We start from the raw sequence: 8770 nt of genomic DNA, 5'->3' as shown, positions 1-8770 counted from the left end.
TGGGTGCTTGAGGAACTTCACTGTTTTTTTCTGATTATATAATTTACGAATGCATATATTCCTTTTCTTAGCAAATGGACTTCATGTTGAGTGATTATATAATTTCTGATTAGTTTGATAATTCTTTTGTATTTTTATAATTAATTGTTAATTAATCATTCTACCTCTATTTTTCCTTTATTCTTAACTAGTTTTATCGCTATAATTAATGATATTCCTATGATTTTCACTAGTTTTACTTTTTAACTTATTATCATTTTCTTTTAATAGGTTAAAAAAAAAAAAGTAAACCGTGAGTTAATGTTATCTTTAATGCATTTTTCTAATATAAATTTAATTTATCATGGACATAAGTTGTATAATAAAATTTACATATAAATTTTATATATTTACATTTTAAATTTATAATAAATTAATTCTAAGTAAAAATTCCTTATTTTTAACATCATCTGTCATGATAATGCTTATCTAGTGCCTAGATATGCTCATGTTGTTAGTAAACCACTCTTTTTGTATTGACTAAACCACGTTTCTTTCTTTTTCATTTTTTATAAGCAATTATCTTATTAATTTTAGGAATAGAATTCAAGAAAACCTTAGCAAAATCAATTCCAATTAAACTCAATCGATAGACTGTCCTGATACACCTATCTTAGTAATTTATCTACTAAGGGGAAAAACTTGTAACAAGATTGCATGACAAACAGACCCTAAGGGGGAACAGAGTCTGAAAACACAACATAAGACACTTGTGGAGGAAATTCCTCCATCCAAATGACTTCTCCGACATCAAAACTGAGAACAAGGAGCAACTCTGTGAGAGATCCAACAGTATTCGAGTCATAAGACAACGATGAAATATCGCCAAGGAATCTGTCTCTAGGACAATGTTTTTGAAACCAGCCTCCAATGTTCGAACGAGACCAAACAAGGCAGCTTCTGCTCCGGCATCATCAACAGGGAGAGCTGAAGCTAGCTTATAACAGCCAGTCATTAAAACATCACCGCCAGAATTACTTACAACCATACCGAAGCCACAGAAAACATCTTCATATCTGTGTTAAGTTTCACCATATCAGGTGGTGGTGGCACCCACTTGACATTCTCCCGGGACAGTGTTAAGGCCTTCGAACCACCATTAAACTGCTTGAATTCTTGCAATGGCGTTTTGTATTTTACTGATATTGTCCTCAAGTGGGATCCCAACAGTTCCAACTATTTAAACTTGTAATATATATATATATATATATATATATATATATATATATATATATATATATATATATATATATATGTTATTTGAACAAGTTAGACAATAAAAAATAACTCCTTTTTTTATCAATTTAATAATTTTGTTTTATTTTTTGAGAATCGATGTTCATTAAATTTAAAATTACCATTTGTAGTACATTAATTGTTTTTCATTGAACTTTAATTGCATAATAAATAGATAAATAATCGCCATTTTAAATTCCTCAAGTGGTGGGCCAATTTGAGCCCAATTTTATTATTTGGGTTTGAACTAAGCCTATTGTGAAGGCATTGGACCAGCGAATGTAATTCTTAGCTTATTGTGTTTTTTTATCACTTGTTCAAACCAAAAGCAGATTTCATGGCTCTGTTTTCCTTTTGTTCTCTCTAATTTACAAGAACCTCTTGCCTACATCTATCCAATGAATAAATGATACATTATTAAAATAATGGTGAATCCCACTATAAAATGCCCTCATACAACTAAGAATGTTCCTCTATATATATATATATATAATTGGATCAGGTTCTTCTTCACAGAATGGGACAGAAGCAGGCCATGTGAATGGTCTTCATTACATGGCTTGGTTGTGTAGCTTTCTGTTGACTTTCCAAATGCCCCATCAATGATCTATACGCATATTTCAAATGATTTATGGATTTTTTTTTTACTTAGATCCAAGATATAAAATGCATAATAAAATTCATTTATTAAATATATGAATTTCACATAATTATATCTTAAATTTATGATAAATTCGATTTAGATAAAAATTTCTCATGATTTATACCTTCTTCTGTAGGCAATGCCAGAAAGCCAAATATATCATAAAACACTTGAACTATTAGGGAATTGTCTATTGCACATATGAACTAATATCATGACCGATTGAACATTTGAACTCAAAAAATTAATTATAATAAAATACAAAATTGCATTAGCGAAGAAATGCGAGAAACACACACGATGACATGTCGATTGATTGCCAAATGGCCAAAAAATAATCGAACATGGTATTTGGTCATATACTTACACCTTAATGACGTTGGATAGACTCGAATGACCCCGGAGCCATGTAAGTTCTGGGACTAGCCATGGCAAAAGATATGGTGCTGGACACGGCGATAAGAGATTAGGTACTAATTCCTCTATCGATGTTTATGGTCGCCATTGGCGTCCTCCGTTACCTTGTATCCAAGCTCATGTGCTCCTATCAAGTCCTCTGCTACTTCATCCTCTATTACCAATGCTGTTCTCTGAAGGTGTTATCTTCACATGCGTTCCACCATTTGTCCATTCCTCCATTCTAAGCAACACCATTCAAAACCTTATCCATTAGGTTCCCACCACCATGTTTCCTACTTTCTCTTTGCTTTTCCTTTAAGCCAAACACTCTCACAAACAGAAAATATGGCCAAAATCCCTCACGATATCATCAATGACATCCTCCTCCAGCTTTTTGTCAGGACTGTCCTTCGCTTTCGATGCCTGTCCAAACCTATATGCTTATTATTGATAGCCCAAATTTAATCGACCTTCATCTCGCCCATTACCTCCATAGCAGATCCAATCTCTCCCTCATTCTCCAAGATTGGAATATCTATACCCTCGATTTTGATTCCCTCGATGTTGTTGCTTTTGCCATCGCATTTGTGGAATCCCTCGACCACCCTTTACATGTCAATGATAGAGCTGAAGCTGTCGGTTCTTGTAATGGATTGGTTGCGTTGTGAAATTCTTAGCAAGATATCACTTTGTATAACTCGTTAATGAGAAAGTTTAAAGATTGTCAATTTTAGAGATTAAGCCACTTAATAGGTTTTTGAAAACTGGCTATGTGTTTTATGGCTTCGATTATGATTTGATTAATGAAGACTGTAAACTAGTTAAAATGGTTACTGACGTTGGGCACGATGATAGATATGTGTCTTCTGATTATGATTACTGAGATGAAGATTTATAGTTTAAAGAGTGACTTCTGGAAGAGTATAAAAGACTTGCCTTATTATCTTAGGTTCTTGCATTAACCATTTTACCAGGTTTTGCATAGGAGATGATATGGTGTTTTTGCTTGTAATGCTCTGCATTGTGTTTTGCCTCACTATCTAGAACTAGGTGTGAAAAACTCCATTATTGCTTTTGATATTGTGGCTGAGATTTGTCATGAAGTGCCCCAGCCTGAGTATGCCAATAACAAGTTAAATTTTCATGTTCATATGGGGGGTCTTAGAGGCGAGGTTATGTGAGAGGTGTAGTTATGAATATCTGTGTTAATTTGTGGGTAATGCAAGATTATGGAGAGAAGGATTCCTGAAGTAAGCTGTTTTCATTTCAAACAACTAAATATATTAGTGCTTGTATGTTTTCTGAGGCCTTTGGCTTATTCAAAAGATGTGGATAAGATGCTATTAGAAGTGAATGATCAAAAGCTTGTTTTTATGATTGGAATAGGAGAATTGTTAGAACTGTGAAGATTAGGTGTAGTTTGATATCTTTTGGTGCATAAATGTATGTGGGAAGCCTTGTTCCATTTGATAATGGTGGTGAACAGAGCAGAATCAAGCTATTAGGAATATGCAAGTGTAAAATTTTTACATCGAAAAAAGATAGAATGAATGACAGACATATAAATAGGAATGACCCACAAACTCATTGCCTTAAGGTTTTGGGTTAGATGTGGTGTCAAGTCAATAAGTATGTTCTTTCACAAGGCCTATCAAGAAGGATTCTCTTTAGGCGCTTTTGGCTTCCTATATCTCTAACAAATGGTATCAGAGCTGATAGTTCGACAAGGACGAGTACAGAAATAGTGGTCAATGATTCCCGTAATACTCTGACACGTGGATGGAAGAGTCAAGAGACTCTAGTAGGCCCAATGGAGCAGGAAGGTACTCATTTGGAGAAGAACAGACTAATAGAGTGAGGACTCTTGATACACGTGATAGTAGAACACGTGATGGATTTGGCGTGACTCTTATAGGTGTATGCTTGAGTGGGTTTGGTGAAGTAATTGGGCTCATGGTGACACCGTAATAGTTAAGAAAAAAGGCTCTCATTTGAGGGGAATAGGCCTAATAAGTCCAATGTAGAAGAAATTTACAATTGAGATGGAGATTTATTGGGAATATGCAAGTGTAGAATTTCACATTAGAAAAAGATGGGATGAGTGAGAGATATATAAGTGAAAAAGACTCATAAACTCATACCTTAAGATTTTAGGTTAGATGTGGTGTTAAGCCCATGAGTGTATTCTTTTACAAGGCTTATAAAAAATGATTCTACCTACGCACTTTGAGCTCCCCAGATCTCAAGCTCAAGAGATGAAGAAGAGAAAGACAACTCAACTCAACTCAACTAAGCATTTATCTAAAAAATTTGGGGTCAACTATATGGATTCTCTTTCTCCAATCTAAACGATTTTGGGTTAAATCCTCAGAAATGTGTAATGATTCTAGGTCATGTTATACTACTCTCCTCCAAGTCAGTTTAAACCCACCCATTTTTTTCTTTCTATCCTCTAACCTAATGTGTTCTACTTGTCTAACTGGAGTTTCTGTATGTCTACGCTTCACATAATCAAACTACCTCAATCTCCCTTCTCTTAACTTATCCTCAATTAGCACAACTCCTACCTTTTTTCTAATACTCATTACGAACTTTATCTAATCTAGTATGGCCACTCATCCATCTTAATATTCTCATTTCTGCAACTCTTAGCTTAGACACATTCGTGATTCGCGACAACCTTGAATTATTATAAAAGATAGGCAAAAGCATAAACTTTAAAAAATTATATAAAAAAACAGTTATTCTATATAATATATTTTATCTGAGATAATAATTTAATTACATGTGGACATGTGTATATATGAGTCTTAACCAATATATATATATATATATATATATATATATATATATATATATATATATATATATATATATATATAAAGTTTATAATTATCTTATTATTTTTTTTAAAATAATAATAATTATATATTTATTTATATATCTAATTATTATCCATTTGTTATTTTATGTCAAATATTAATACAAAATTATAATAATATTATATAATTTCTCGTAAATTCACCGTTACATTTTTAAATGTTTTAATTGCACGCTTACCTTTTTTTATGTCCAATTAAGTCCTTTAGATTTTTTTTTTCTTCTTATTCTTCGTTTTAGCATCCCTACCGCCTACGATATTCAATCAAGTTATTTCTATTGCTAATTTTAATTTATTAATAATTTATATTTAGAAATTTAATAATTTTATAAAATTTAAATCCAAAATCAATTGATTTCTAATCAAATCCAATCCCTTCACAAATTAAATTATATGCTACCTAAAATACCTTTTAATATCCAGCCATAACCACCTAAACTAAAATGTAATAGATTTTAGCGTATATAGTTGAAAATTAAAAAAAATATATAATAATAATTAATGAGTTTTCAAGGTTCTAAGAAAAATGGTTGAAACTTCCACCTTGTTTAAGTTTTTCTGCATTATTTTATTGACAGAAGTAAAAGTCTAAGTGAATCAATCGGTTTACAAATTTAATTGTTTATATTAAGCAAGCAGAAACACCCCATTTAAGAACACTATAAAATAAACTATGTTAAAGACAATAATTGTATTACGTAACACGAAGTTTACAATTAACGAGTGTACTTATAATAATGTTTATAAATTATATTACAGTAGCATAAAAATATATACTGAAAAATCAACCCCTGTAAAGATGGAGGAGGTGGAAGAGAAATGGCAGGGATCAAAGTAATCTGATCATCTCCTCCATCATAGCACTCCTGAGCTAATTCATCTGCATCTTCATCTACTCTTCAATCTGATCCCTTTGTTGCACCCTATAGTACCTCTCATCACCGATCTGCTGCTCCAGGTCTTTAACTTGCTACTATAAAGCAGCATTCTGTGCATCGGACAATAAAAATGACTATGTAAAAGAAGTTGAACCACCATAAGGGTAAATAGATGATGCTTCAAACCCAAGACCATACACCCTCTGTAACACCACGATTCTTAAAGCAATAAAAGTGGATGTATTTCTATCATGGTTTATAAGGATGAGAAATAATTATATATGTTTAGTTGGATTATTGGTAATATGGATATATTAGGGAATGCTTTGATTGAGATTTGGTATGAGGTGTTTGAAATAATATTTGTGTGCAGATATAAGCTAAAAATTTGTATATGTTAATATAATTGTTGAGTTGTGAATTTGAGTTTTATGATAGGAAATTTAGTTTAATTTTAAAAGGAAGTGCTATCGAAATTTCATTAAATATTTGATATGGTAAATGAAATTATGATTGATTCTAATTATAGTTATATTATTAATTTCTAGGAGGAGTTTTTGAGATTTTGATTTTAAATGGATGAAAGAGTGATATCTGTGAGTTGCTACCTATTAGTGGTATTACAATATATAGTATAAATTTGCTTTTTAATTAATTCTTGGTCATTTGAAAACTATGAATTGTTTTGATATCATTCTTATATTCCAATTATTGATTTCTCATAGTTATTTAATTTGATTCCAGGATATAGTTGCTCATTCATATTTCATGCACATAAGTAAGTCTATAAAGAGAGTTAGATGTCATGAGATAGAGGAAATATAACAAATGGTGATAAGATTAGTAGCATGTCATGGTGAGACAGCATCAAAGTTGAGCATATATGATTAATATTTTAGAGTTATGAGAAATATTATGAGATTATGAATTAGTATGATGATCGTTTAGCTACTTTGGGTAACAATAATTTGATTCAACACAATTATGTTATGGGAGTTTATGAGATTGATGGGTTATGATTTTGAGAACCATGATATACCTTTGTATCACTATGAAATATATGAGTTACATTTAGTATATTTGTTTCCATTAGAGGAATGCCAACAGTCTATTTTATTGCAGTAGTAAATTGCTGCCCACAGAGAAGTAGAGCCACCATTGCAAGGTTAACATACCATGGATATGATTTTGATATCTATTTCGATACTATAGAGCCAATTATCGATATTATTATATATGTAAGAAATATTTAGAGACTAGAAATAGTATAATTTGAAATTAATATGAAGATTCTATAATTACATAGCATAGGAACATAGGAACATGTGCTTGTTCTGTAATGGATGCTTATGAGTTATGATCCCTTGCGCCTTTCTTTTCTTACTTTTTTATTATTATTATTATTATTATTATTATTATAAAAGTGCTTTGCAAGACATTTGGCAGTATATTTTAATATAAATATATAATTAATAAAATTAAAATTATTTAAGTATCACATATCTCATCATTTATATTATTTATATATAAAATTTGTTTTGTGATTTATATTATTTGAAGTGTGAAAATAAAATTTAGTAATTATAATTTTGTTTTTAATATATTTTAGCTATTTGCTATGCAAATAATTTTCTTTTTCTTTGCTCATCATTCATCATGTTGAAGGTTATTAACTGAAATTATTCTACTCTATAAATTATATTTATTTTTTATTTTTTCTAATTATTAAGCAATCATATGATACAATATTATTTTGTAATTAAAAATTTAAAATTTTTATACCTTTTAAGAATTTATTAAAATATAAAAAAAAACAAAAACACATCTGGCCTTTGGATTAAAATAATGGAAAGCTTTCAAGAATAAGACGTGTCTATTTTCCAATGGATAAGAGGTGCGTTTGAAAACAACAGAACAAAGCAAAGTAATTTAACTCTTTCCTTTTTAATTATATTTCGGATATTGTTCTTGTCGTGATTCGCGACAGTATTGAATTTTTGCTATTTTACAAGATCCCCCACGGCCCCACCAATCAGAATAAAACACAGCAGTATTGAATTACTGTTTAAATTAAAATTTAATTTATTTTAATTTAAATTTACATAAATTATTAAATTATTTTACAAATTAAAATGACCGATCAAGTCAATGTTACAATCTAACTACTTATATTTATCCTTCTATTTTTATATTTTTATAATATAAAATTTATAATTTTAACAAATTTCACTGTCTCCATTTAAAATGTTGAATTTTATAAGAATTCAATTGAATTAATTTTTTTTGTTTCTCATATTTAAAATAAAAAGTATTTAATTCTTTTTTATTTATAAAATTTTATTTAAAAAAGTATATAATTCATATATAATTGTATGAAAATTCTTTTTTTATTTAAAAATAAAATATGAAATTTGTTGCAAATTTCTAAAGATTTTATTGCAGATTTCTCGTCCGTCAAAAGTTTCAAAACATTTTATTTTTTAAAATATTATTTAGCAATTGAATAGAAATTTATTGCTAAATTTGTAACAACCTTTTAGTTAGATGCAAATTCCTAAATTTTCTTTTTTAAATTCATTCCTAAATTTGGAATGTACTTTTAAGTCATTGCAAATTCTAAAATATTTTATTATTTTTTTAGCAACGGAATAGAAAACTGTTACTAAATTTACTCAGATTGACCACGTAGACCTA

General features: G+C 29.8%; 1 pseudogene; it reads left to right on the top strand.

Annotated features, from left to right (window-relative positions):
• Positions 1–2236: 2236 nt before the first annotated feature.
• LOC110665671 (F-box protein CPR1-like) lies at positions 2237–3926 on the top strand (annotated as a pseudogene).
• The last annotated feature ends 4844 nt before the right edge of the window (positions 3927–8770 follow it).

The sequence above is a fragment of the Hevea brasiliensis genome, chromosome 14 (genome assembly GCF_030052815.1).
Source record: "Hevea brasiliensis isolate MT/VB/25A 57/8 chromosome 14, ASM3005281v1, whole genome shotgun sequence".
In the NCBI taxonomy this organism is placed as follows: domain Eukaryota; kingdom Viridiplantae; phylum Streptophyta; class Magnoliopsida; order Malpighiales; family Euphorbiaceae; genus Hevea; species Hevea brasiliensis.
This window is presented reverse-complemented; position numbering and strand designations above follow the sequence as displayed.